This window comes from Neophocaena asiaeorientalis, unplaced genomic scaffold (genome assembly GCF_003031525.2).
Source record: "Neophocaena asiaeorientalis asiaeorientalis breed wild unplaced genomic scaffold, Neophocaena_asiaeorientalis_V1.1 scaffold357, whole genome shotgun sequence".
Taxonomy (NCBI): Eukaryota; Metazoa; Chordata; class Mammalia; order Artiodactyla; family Phocoenidae; genus Neophocaena; species Neophocaena asiaeorientalis.
The window spans coordinates 3,889,374-3,901,918 of NW_020173270.1; positions in this window are offsets into that span (position 1 = coordinate 3,889,374).

Genomic DNA, 12,545 nt, shown 5'->3' on the forward strand with positions numbered 1-12,545 from the left:
TCCTGTTAGCCCCGCCTCCAGAACACGCCCCCCCCCACTTCTCACCTCTGCTGCCTCCACTCTGGCCTGGACTCCCATCATTGCTTGCCCAGACTCATTGCTTCATCCTACATCTCCCACAGCAGCCCAAACGATTTTTTTCTTATTCTTTTATATTGTTAACTTTAAAAAAAATTGTGGTAAAATAAACATAACATAAAATTGACCAATTTCACCATTTTTAAGCATCCAATTCCGTGGCATTAAATACATTCAGCAGGAGAATTCCCTGGCAGTCCAGTGGTTAGGACTCTGAGTGTCCAATGCAGGGGACCGGGGTTCGATCCCTGGTCAGGGAACTAAGATCCTGCAAGCCGCACAGCGCAGCCAAAAAAAAGTAAATACATTCACCATGTTGTGTAATCATCACAGACATTTTAAAATTATTCCCCCCAATTTTTTTGTCACCCCAAACAGAAACTCTGTACCCATTAAGCAATAACTCTCCATCCTCAGCCCCCGGTAACCTCTAATCTACTTTCTGTCTCTATGAATTTGCCTGTTCTAAGTACCTCCTAGAAGTGGAATCAGACAGTATTTGTCCTTATGGAAAAAGGCTTATTTAACTGAGCATACTGTTTTCAAGGTTCATCTACGTTGAGCCATGTATCAGGACTTCATTCCTTTTTGCAGGCTGAGTAATAGTCCATTGTGTCAATGGACCACATTTTGTTTATGCATACATCTTCCAATGGACACTTGGGTTGCTTCCACCTTTTGACTGCTGTAAATCATCTTTTGGTCACTGTGAACATGGGTGTGCAAGTATCTCTCTGAGTCCCTGTTTTCAGGTCTTCTGGGGATATACCTAAGAGCAGGACGGCTGAGTCATATGATAAATCTATGCCCAAATGATTTTTAACAAATGTCACTCACTCCCCTGTTCTAAATACTTCCATGGCTCCCTCTTGTCCACAGGAAAGTCGAAACACCTTCCCATGGTCATCCAGATGCTGCCAACTTCTCACTCCTCTTCTCTCACTACTTCCCCACCCTCTAGACACACCAAATTACCCTCACTTGCTCCTGGACCTTTACACAGGCCACTCCCTGTCCCTGCAGTGCGCTTTCCCATTTCTTGTTTTGGTTTGACAACTAACTCCTCCTCAGCCTTCTGTTCTCAGCTTTTTCTGACTCTGGGAAGCCCTTCCTGATCTCAGGCTGGATCAGGCACCCTGTCTGTGCACCCAGAGCTGCCTGAGCATCCCCTATCATGGCCCTGATCACGGGCTACGGGTGACCTGACTGTCTTCGGCACAGGAAGGATGGAGCTGGGTCTGTCTTGGTCACTGCTGTGTCCTCAGCACCCAGCCCGGGGTTGCAGCACACAGTAGGTGCTCAGTAAATGCTTGCTGATGGCTGCCATGATTCTCTCTCATCTCCTGTAGACCCCACACCCTTGAGAGAAAAGGCAAGGCCATTTCCAGGTTCTTCCATCTAATGGAAGATTTCAAACAGTATCTTAGACTGTTGATTAGAAATAGATCCAATCAATGTGCTTTCTTTTCATTCTGTGGTGTGTCTGTGATAGACGGGCAAGCGGGTAGGAGTGCTATTAAGCTGAAGGAATTTTCTATATGTTCCAGAACCTGGGCAGACTTTCTTCAAAAAGCTGTCTGGCCTGATCTCAAAATGAGAAAGTCATTAAACACACACACACACACACACACACACACACACACACACACACATTGCAGAAGAGAATCTTGTTCTCGAAAAAAAAACCCACACACACTTAATACACAGCTGCAAGTGTCTCAGTCTGCGTGGAGACAGCGAGGTCCACAGATGACAAGGAGCAAGAGGTGATGGGTTTTATTGTTTTTTGGGTTTTTTTCCCCCCAAAGCACGTCAAAGTTCTGGAAGTGTTGGCAACTGGGTTAGAGCATTGAGAGATTTCCATTGCACTGTTTCAGGCTGGGCTCCCTGGAAGCAACCTCTGAAATGAGGGTTTGGGGGCAAATAGTTTATGTGGGAGGTGATCCCAGGAAGACCCTGGAGGGGCTTAGGTACATAAGGGAGGGGAGGGAATGGAAGGGACCAAGGCTCAGGAACAAGGGACTGTCTAGGGTGACCGGGACTCAGTCCCCCTGGGAACCCACTGGGGACCCCTCCCGGGGAGACAGCGTGAGCTATCCAAGGGATAAGGAGCTGGGATTATTTATGCATCAGCTTCTGTCCATCACTGGCCAAGGGCTGCTTCTGGAAGCATCAACTCTCTGGCACTTCCCACCTGCCTGTCACCCAGGTTGAGAAAGCTTCAGCTAGGGAGAGGCAGGTGACGGCAGAAGGATGCTGTTGGCTAGTACCATTAAAATGTGGGTGCTGGGGGCATGAGCGTGGGGCACCCACAGCACCCGCTTTGCACAGTGGCATTCACATCTCTATTTCCTCCATCTATTCGGTCATTCCAAAAAGTTTATTAAGCCCCTGCTGGATGCCAGGTGCTGTGTAAGGGGCTGGGGACAGTGGTGGACAAGACAGACTCAGTCCTTGTCCTCCTGGAACTTAAGGACAGATAATCAGGTAGTTACAGCACCGGGTGGTCAGACCTGTGATGGGGGAAGCTCAGGATCTGTGGCAGTGCAGGGGAGACTCCTTTCTCAGCACTGGGTAGGGGGTCAAGGGAAGATTTCTGGAGGGTTGACATCTAAAGATGAGTAGGTGTTAGATGCATGACGAGGAGTAGAGGTGGGGCAGGGAAGAATGAAGTAGCTAGACTGAGAGGTATTTTGAAAAATCATTTAGAGTTTTTCTGGAGGGCACTGGGGAGCCATTGAGAGCTATAGAGGAAGAGAGGGGAAGGATCAGACTTACACTTATGATCGATCTTTCTGGCTGCTGTGTGGATGCTGAGAGGCCATCAAGGAGGCTGTTGCAGGAGCTGGGGTTTGGCTGAAAAAGGTAAGTGGGGATAGAGAGAGGGGGTGGGCTGGAGACAATAGTAGTAAAATCAGTTAAGACTTGGTGAGTGTGGAATTGGGGGCAGGGATCGGAAAATGAGGTGTTGAGTCTTGTTTCCAGCTTACCAGAAAAATACTGGGGCCACTGCTGAGATGGGGCACAGGAAGAGGATCTGGTAAAAGGGGGTAAAGCAATGCATTGGTGGTTGGGTAGGTTGTACCTGGTAGACATCCAGAAGGGGGCACCAGAGGAACTGGCTAGAGCACTGGGGCCAAAGCTAGATGGAGGTCTGGGAATCATCAAGGTGGTTAAACCTGGGGAAACAGTTTCCAAATTTGGACCATCCAGGAAAAAGTCCAGAGCATTAAAAACTTTTTTTAAGTTATTTTTTCTCTCCCAGGAGCAAATGTTAGAAGCTCAGTTCTCTGGTTTGGTTCGCTGGGCTCAGCAGCCTGAGCACTGCCAATATGGTGGTCCCTGGAAACCGATCGAATCTCTCCAGTTGCATCCTTTGACCATGTGACTATGGCTGACCCAATCAGGAGACTAGTAGGAAAAGGATTCAGTGATTGGCTGAAATCACCTAAGCTCCACCCAGACCTGGGGTGGGGCCAATCAAACCACAGGATTGGAAAGTGGGAATGGTGTGGATTGGTCAAGGTAACACTCCTTGCTGTAAGAAACTGGCAAATCTCAGTGACTCACACAGCATGAATTTGTTTGTTGCTCACATAAAGTGCAAACAGGTGTTCCTGATTAGCAGGCAGCTTTTCTCCACCAGATGACTCAGGGACCAGCCTTGTCTGTCTTGTGGCTTCTCCATCATCAAGGTGGAAAGAGCATGGCTAGGACTGGAAGTGAGGGGCACATCACTTCCACCCACATTCCATTGGCTAAATTCAATCACATGGATACCCCAACTGCAAGGGGTGCTGGGAAATGCAGTCTTGCTGTGTGCCCAGAAGAAAGAGGACATGGGTTGGCAAAGGCTCTAACAGTCTCTAATATGTGGTAGAGCAGCACCCCCCCACCCCTTCCAGGCAGCAGCAAAGCCAGGGTACTGCTGCCTCCTGAAGGTGGGGGGAAGAATGCAGGTTGGGAAGAGCCACAAATGTCCACCCACCAGAATGACCCTAACCACTAAAAAAAATGGAGAGAAATTCTGCACTCTACTTCACGATGTTGTTCAAGAGATGGAAAATATCCTAGCTAGTTGAGGAGTTCCAAGAGGGTGGGGACCAGATGTGTCTTGGTTGGGACTGTGTCTCCATATCCTGGAACAGTGCCTGGCATACAGCAGGTGCTGGATATATATTTACCTAATGGGTGAATGGATGGCTGGGTGGGATAAGGGGGTGAATGAATGGGTGGAGAGATGATGGATGGATGGGTGGATGGATGAGTGGGTGAGTGGGTGAGTGGATGAGTGGTGGGTGGTAGATGGATGGATGAATGGGTGGGTGGATGGATGGATGGGTGGTGGATTGATGGGTGGATGGATGGATGGATGGATGGGTGAGTGGATATGGGGTGGGTGGATAGTGGGTGGATAGATGGATGAATGGATGGGTGGGTAGTGGGTGGATGGGTGGCTCTATATGAGTGAAACCATCCATTTCTGTCTTTGGGCTATGTTGATATGACCATGGACGCTGAAAGTAGGAATCCCAAAATGGATCCCTGGCCATAATTCTAAAGTTCCAGAGTGTTGGGACAGTCTTCCTGCCTTTCAGGTAGATGGACACAAGCCTAGTGGCTACCAGATGGTTTTAGGTGACACATAAAACCACGATAAATACCAGTGAATCTCATAATGAGAGAGCTCTTCTTTTCACTTCTTTTTGAAACAGAAAAGTCTTAATTGGGTGCTAATCTGTCTTTAACACCCCTCTCACACCTGGGAGTCTCCCTCTTGGACAAAGGGAGAGAGCAGGGTAAGGGGGCCCAGCGCAGAGCCTCAGAGACAGCTGTCTCTAGTCAGAAGTTAATAATGTGATTTGTCTTTCATTGAGTTAGTTTCTACTTACCGTTAGTGATTCTGGCTTTTCATTTACGGTCATGATAAGCAATTTCCTTTTAAAGAGATTTCAGATTTTAAGGAGTGAGTCCATTTGAAGGAAAATATTCAGGATATAATAGCAGAGGTTAGGAAGGTGGTGTAAAACGGACTGTGAGATTTGGGAATCTGAGGCTTGGGCAGCCTCACAGTTGCTTTGTGACCCAGAACAAGTCCCTTCAGCTCTCTGATGCTCAGTTTTCTCATCTGAAAATGCTTTAAATAGTTTTGGTGATTAGGTGAGAAGGCACAGCTGTGTGACCCTGGGAATAGTTCCCTCCCCTGCCTTGCTGGTATTTTCTCTTCCTGACTCAGAAAACAAGCTGGAAATGGAAAGAGCCACTGGGGATGGAAATTTTCTCCTGAAGTGAGGTAAGCTACACATGGATTTGTTATGGGCAGCAAACATCTCTTGGGAGATTTGGGAGCGTCTTTTGTTGCGAGGCAGCCTCTGCTTTTAACCTCTTCTCAGGAAAGATGCTGGGGTCTGTCACCTATGCAGTTCTCCCAGGGAGTAGTAATCTTGAGCTTACTTGTGGAATGAAAGTCATTGTTACTCTGAACAAAGTTTTTCAACCGCTTGGAGGTGTGTCTGGGGGAACAGACTTTGACAGGATTTGTAGAAAGCTCTGTAGGTCTTCCCAGGACAAGACGTGGTCCACTCTGTGACAACCCGTGTGTGTCGAGCCCCGTAACACTGGGGCTGAGCGCCCCGACCTTTCTCCAGAGTCTGGGCTGCGTCCTCTCCTCTCATCCCCCACCCTCCCAGCCCCGGACCGGTGTGTTTTCCTTCGATGACATTTGGAATCTTTTAATAGTTGTCACATTAGCATACATTTGCATACCCTATGCTAATCAGGGTATTTATTTTTGAATTTGACTTCTGGGGCCCTTTCTCAGAGGGGATCTGGCGCCGAGTTTTTCCTCGACACTCTCCGCTTCCCTTGGGTTGGGGGTAGGGGCGATGCGTCCGTCAAGGTCTCGGGCTGGGGGCGGCGACCAGCTCCCAGACGCAGCGCAGAGGAGGGAGGCTTGCGGCCAGTCCGGACCTCTGCTGGGTGCCTGGACCGCACTGGGACCAGCAGCCCCAGAGGTAGATTCCATTCTGGTGCCCATTTTGCAGACGAGGCGACGGAGGCAGGATGAACAGTTTGTGGGGCGGGCAGGGATCCTCACTCAAGGACACGGCTCTAGAAAGGGCCCCTTTCTCTTCCATCACATCTTCTCATCTTACAGGAAAAATTCAACTCCCAACCCCTCTGGCTGCCTCTCATTGTCTTTGCCTCTTTTGACTTGAGAGAGTTGTCTATACTCGCTGGCTCCACTTCTGTCTCTCTCCCCAACCTTCTCCAATCAGCTTCTCGCACCTTCCCTGTCCTCCACCACCGACATTGCTCTCTTCAAGGTCAATGACAGCCTGCTTAATCCCCTTCCCCCCCCCCCCCCGCGCGCCCCCTAGGCAGAGTCTGACCCTGCTGGACCCTCCTTCTCCCGGGAACGTCTCAGGGACACCCCCCCCAACTCTCTGGCTTCCCTTCCACTTCTCCCGGCCCCCCCTCAGCCTCCCCTCCCCAGGGGGCCTCGTCCACTCTCAGGCCTGGAACCCTGACTATGCCCTGATGGTCCCCACAGGCCTCCCCAGAGCTCCATACTCGGGGTCCAGCTGCCCCTCGAAGTCTCTACGTAGGACGTCTTACCTCGACCACGCTGTACCCCACCATCACCCAAACCTGCTCCTCCCATGACCCCCATATTGGAAGAAGGCAGCTACATCCTTGGAGCTGCTTAGCCAGGATTTTGGAATCATCCTCTCACCCCACATCCCCAGCAAACCTTGGTTTTGCACCTTTAAGAATTACATTAAGTTCTCTCCTTTTCCCCTGATTCCACCCTGCATGCCCTCTGCTAATCTTCTTGCCCTCACCTCTCACCACCTGCCGTGCCTGTTGCAGGAAGAGGGACCCCTTCCAGGGCCCGAGAGTGGGCTCTTGTCTAACAATTGGAAATGAACTGTCCGAGGAGACACCTGTACTGACAAAGCAAAAGACTTTATTGGGAAGGGGCGGCCTGGCGGAGAGCAGCAGGTAAGGGAACCCGAGGCAAATGCTCTGCCACGTGGCTCCCAGTCTCAGGTTTTTATGGTAATGAGGTTAGTTCCCGTTTTTTGTCTCTGGCCAATCATCTTGCTTGACCCATATTTGGTCCGACTCAGGGTCCTTCCTGGTGGCGCGCGCGTCTCTCAGCCAAGATGGATTCCAGAGAGAAGGATTCTGGGTGGTTGGTAGGGTATATTATGGGCTGGCGTCTCCTCCCTCCTTTTGGCCCCTCCCGAATTCTCCCGGTTAGTTTTCAGAGGTGGCACCATGTTGTTTATCGGGACCTCCTGGTGTGAGACAACTCATGCAAGTGGTTATCATCGTGCCTGGCCAAGGCGGGCAGTTTCTGTCAGTTTCTGTCAGTGGTTCCCTAACATGTTTACTAGCTCCAGCCTCGCTGTTCCTCCAACACTCCAGGCATTGGCCAGCCTCAGGGCCTTTGCACGGATTGTCCCCTCTGCCTGGAATCATCTCCCTGGAAGTCTCTTTTGTTTCTTGTTGTATCCTCAGCACCTAAAAACAGTGCTCACCACACAGAAAGGGCTCCATAAACATTTGGTACATGAGTGAATATTTCTGCATAGAAAATCATTCTGGAAGGACATACCTCTCAACATTGGCGGTGAGATGACAGATTGTCTCAATGTTTCCCGGGAGACTTACTTATGTTCTAATTTCACCTCAAAGAATGTAACTCCATTGGGCACTAAAACAAAAAAACCTCAGCGCAGTGACCCACAAGCTGTGTGACCCTGGGCAAATGGCATCCTTCTGTGAACCTCCATTTTCTCATCTGGAAAATGAGATGGTCCTAGTACTACTCCCAGAAGGTCCCTTGAGAGCCAAGCCTCCAAGTCTCAAAGAAAGAGTTAAACCCGATCTGGGGTGGTGACATTTGCAATGCATGAAGTTTAAACATTTTCAATAAAGATAAACAAATCCAGGCCGTCGCGCTTTCTGATTTATAGTAATTGCAAACCAGCAGCAGTTAATATAATTGTCCAGTGGAGGGGGCAGTGGGGGGCTCCACGTGGGGTCTAATCAGCCCCGGGTGGGATGCAGTCCCATTCAGGTTAAGCAAACCCATTACTTTAATCACCTGGGGAGGTGGCTAGACCATTAGTGAGAGGGGAGAATAAATATTATCCCAAGAAGCTCCAGAATTGGAGGTTTTATCACTGAGAATTGTCCCCGTGCTATTTACTTTCAATTTAGATTTTAGGGAAAGTGGCTCTTGGCACATTTTATGTATGAAGGCGAATGACTGGAATTGAAAAATGACCTGATTTTGCCATCCCAGCAGAAAGGAGCCACCGTCTTCCAGAATCCTGCTCCATCCCACTGAGTCACTCTTAAAATCTGAGCACTGGGAATCAGTTGCAGGCACATTCTGGAGGCACTGGAGCTTGACTCCTGAGTTCTGGGAAGCATGGAGTCACATATCCTGGGAAGTGGCCTCATTTAATTACCACGGCCTTACAGATCCTCTGGTTTGGTCAGTTTACTGATGGGGGAGACTGAGGCTCAGAGTGGGGCTGTCATGAGCTAATTGACTCTATTTGCCTAAGTTCTCTTTCCATCTAAACCTCCGTTGACTCAAGAATCCTCATTGGCTTCCTAAGGTCCCCAGGCTATACAAAACCCTCTCAGGCTATACATCACACTCAGAACAGAATTCAAAATGGGTTGTAGATCTACATGTAAAATGTAAAACTGTAAAACATTGACACAAAAACATAGGAGAAAATCCTCAAGACCTGGTTTTAGAGGAGTTTGTAAGCAGGAAACCAAAGGATGATCCATAAAAGAAAATATGGGTAAATTGGACTTCAAAAATTAACAACATTTGCTCTGTGAAAGACACTGTGGAGAAGACAAGCCACAGACTGGGAGAAGATGCTTGCGAATATCAGACAAAGGATGTGTATCTAAAATGTATAAAGGGCTTCCCTGGTGACACAGTGGTTAAGAATCCACGTGCCAATGCAGGGGACACGGGTTCGAGCCTTGGTCCAGGAAAATCCCATGTGCCGCGGAGCAACTAAGCCCGTGCGCCACAACTACTGAGCCTGCGTGCCACAACTACTGAGCCTGCGTGCCACAACTACTGAGCCTGCGTGCCACAACTACTGAAGCCCACGTGCCTAGAGCCCGTGCTCTGCAACAAGAGAAGCCACCGCAATGAGAAGCCCGCTCACGCCACAAGGAAGAGTAGCCCGCACTCGCCGCAGTTAGAGAAAGCCCACGTGCAACAACAAAGACCCAATGCAGCCAAAAATAAATAAATAAATTCATTTAATTTAAATAAATAAGTAAAAATAAAATGTATAAAGGACTCTTTATACATTTTAGATACTGACAACTCAACAGTAAGAAAATAACCAAGTTAAAAAAATGGACAGGACTTCCCTGGTGGCGCAGTGGTTGAGAGTCCGTCTGCCGATGCAGGGGACACGGGTTCATGCCCCAGTCCGGGAAGATCCCACATGCCGCGGAGCGGCTGGGGCCGTGAGCCATGGCCGCTGAGCCTGCGTGTCCGGAGCCTGTGCTCCACAACGGGAGAGGCCACAACAGTGAGAGGCCCGCATACCACAAAAAAAAAAAGGACAGAGACAGAAACAAACATTTCACTGAAGAGGATGTACCGATGGCAAATAAGAACATGAAAAGATGTTCAACATCATTAGCCTCTAGGGAAATGCAAATTTAAAACACAATTGCATATCACTACACACCTGTCAAAATGGGTAAAATAAAAAATAGTGATAATTCCAAATGCTGGTGAAGATGCAGAGAAACTGAATCACCCATACATTGTTGGTAGGAGTGTAAAATGGTACAGTCACTCTGGAAAAGAGTCTTTGCAGAGTTTTGTTTTGTTTATTGAGTTTTGCTTAGTTTTACAAAACTAAACATACACTTACCATATGACCCAACAATTACACGCTTGGGCATTTATCCCAGAGAAATGAAAATTTACATTCATATAAAAAACCTGTAGAGGTATCACATGCTGTGATTTCAAACAATATTACAAAGCTGTAGTAATCAAAACAGTATGCTATTGGCATAAAAACAGATACATAGCACAATAGAACAGAATAGAAAGCCTAGAAATAAACCCACACATATATGGTTAATTAATTTACAACAAAGGAACCAAGAATATACAGTGGGGAAAGGAAGTCTCTTTAATAAATGGTGTTGGGAAAACTGGACAGCCACAGGTAAAAGAATGAAAATAGACCGATATTTTATACAATACACAAAGGTTAACTCAAAATGGATTAAAGACTTGAATATAAGACCTGAAACCATAAAAACTCTTAGAAGAAAACAGGTGGTAAGCTCCTTAACATCGGTCATGGTGAAGACTTTTTGGATTTGATGCCAAAAGCAAAGACAACAAAAGCAAAAATCAACAAGTGGGATGACATCAAACTAAAAAGCTTCTGCACAGCAAAGGAAATCATCAACAAAATGAAAAGGCAACCTACTGAATGGGAGAAAATGTTTGCAAATCATATACAGTCATCCCTCAGCATCCATGAGGGATCAATCAGTTCAGCCACTCTGGAAAACCACTTGAAAGTTTCTTGTAAAGTTGGACAAATATTTACCATGTGACCCAGAGATCACATTCCAAGTGAAACAAATTACCCAGATGAAATGAAAACTTATGTTCATACAAGAACCTGTGTGTGAATGTTTATAGCAGCTTTACTCAAAATCACCTAAAAGTAGATACAACCAAAATGCCCTTCAGAGGATGAACAGATAAATAAACCGTGGTCCATCCATACAATGGAATACTACTCAGTAACAAAAGGAACAAATTATTGATATATGCAGCAACTTGGATGATTCCCAAAGGCATTATGCTGAGGGCAAGAAGCCAGACACAGAAGACTACATACTGTTTTATTCCATTTTTATGACTGTGGTAGATAAATAATGGTCCCCCAAAGAGATCCAGGTCCTAATCTCTGGAGCCTATGAAAGTTGCCTACTATGGTGTGAACTCACACACACGCACGTGCGCGCACACACGCATGAGGTCTTTGCAGGTGTGATTAAGGGTTTTGTGATGAGGAGATTACCTGGATCACCCAGGTGGGCACTAAATGCAATCACATATGTCTTTATAAGAGAGAAGCGGGGCTTCCCTGGTGGCGCAGTGGTTGAGAGTCCGCCTGCCGATGCAGGGAACGCGGGTTCGTGCCCCGGTCCGGGAGGATCCCACATGCCGCGGAGCAGCTGGGCCCGTGGGCCATGGCCGCTGAGCCTGCGCGTCCGGAACTTGTGCTCCACAACAGGAGAGGCCACAACAGTGAGAGGCCCACGTACCGCAAAAAAAAAAAAAAAAAAAAAAAAAAGAGAGAGAAGCAGAGAGAGATTTGACTACATACAGAAGAAGAGAAGGAACTGTGACCACCAAGGCAGAGATTGGAGTGATGTGGCCACAAAACATGGAATGCTAGCAGCCACCAGAAGCTGGAAGAGCTAAGGAACATGTATGAGTTTGTTCAGCTGCTGTAACAAAATACTACAGACCTGGGGACTCAAAAAACAGAAATGTATCTTCTCACAGTCCTGGAGGCTGGAAGTCCAAGATCAAAGTGTCAGCAGCGTGAGCCCTCTCTCCTTGGCTTGCAGATGGCTACCTTCTCCCTGTGTCCTGACATGGTCTTTACTCAGTGTGTCTCTGTGTCCTAATTTCCTCATAGAGGGACACCAGTCATGCTGGACTAGAGCCCACCTATGTGACCTCATTTGGCCTTAATTACCTATTTAAAGTCCCTGTCTCTAAATACAGTCACATTCTGGGTAGAATCAAAAAGACAGACAAAAGCAAGTGTTGGTGAAGAGGTAGAGAAGTTGTAATTCTCATGCATTGCTGGTGGGATTGTAACCTTTTATCTGGTGACTCTGCCCTCTCCCAGGACTTCAGTGGCCACCTCTTCCAGTTTGTAGATGGGAATGAGAGTGTAGTCAAGAAATTCCTGCTTTTTAAAAAATTTTATTGACGTATGGTTGATTTACAGTGTTGTGTTAATTTCTGCTGTACAGCAAAGTGATTCAGTTATACATTATATATATATATACTTTTTCATATTCTTTTCCATTGTGGTTTATCACAGGATATTAAATATAGTTCCCTGTGCTATACAATAGGACCTTGTTGTTTATCCATCCTATATATAATAGTTTGCACCTGTTAATCCCAAACTCCCAATCCTTCCCTCCCCCATCCCCCTTCCCCCTTGGGAAGTCTGTTCTCTATGTCTGTGAGTCTGTTTCTCTTTTGTAGATAGCTTCATTTGTGGCATATTTTAGATTCCACCTACAAGTGGTGTCATATGGTATTTGTTTTTCTCTTCCTGACTTACCTTGCTTCGTGTGATAATCTCTAGGTCCATGCATGTTGCTGCCAATGGCACTAAGATATG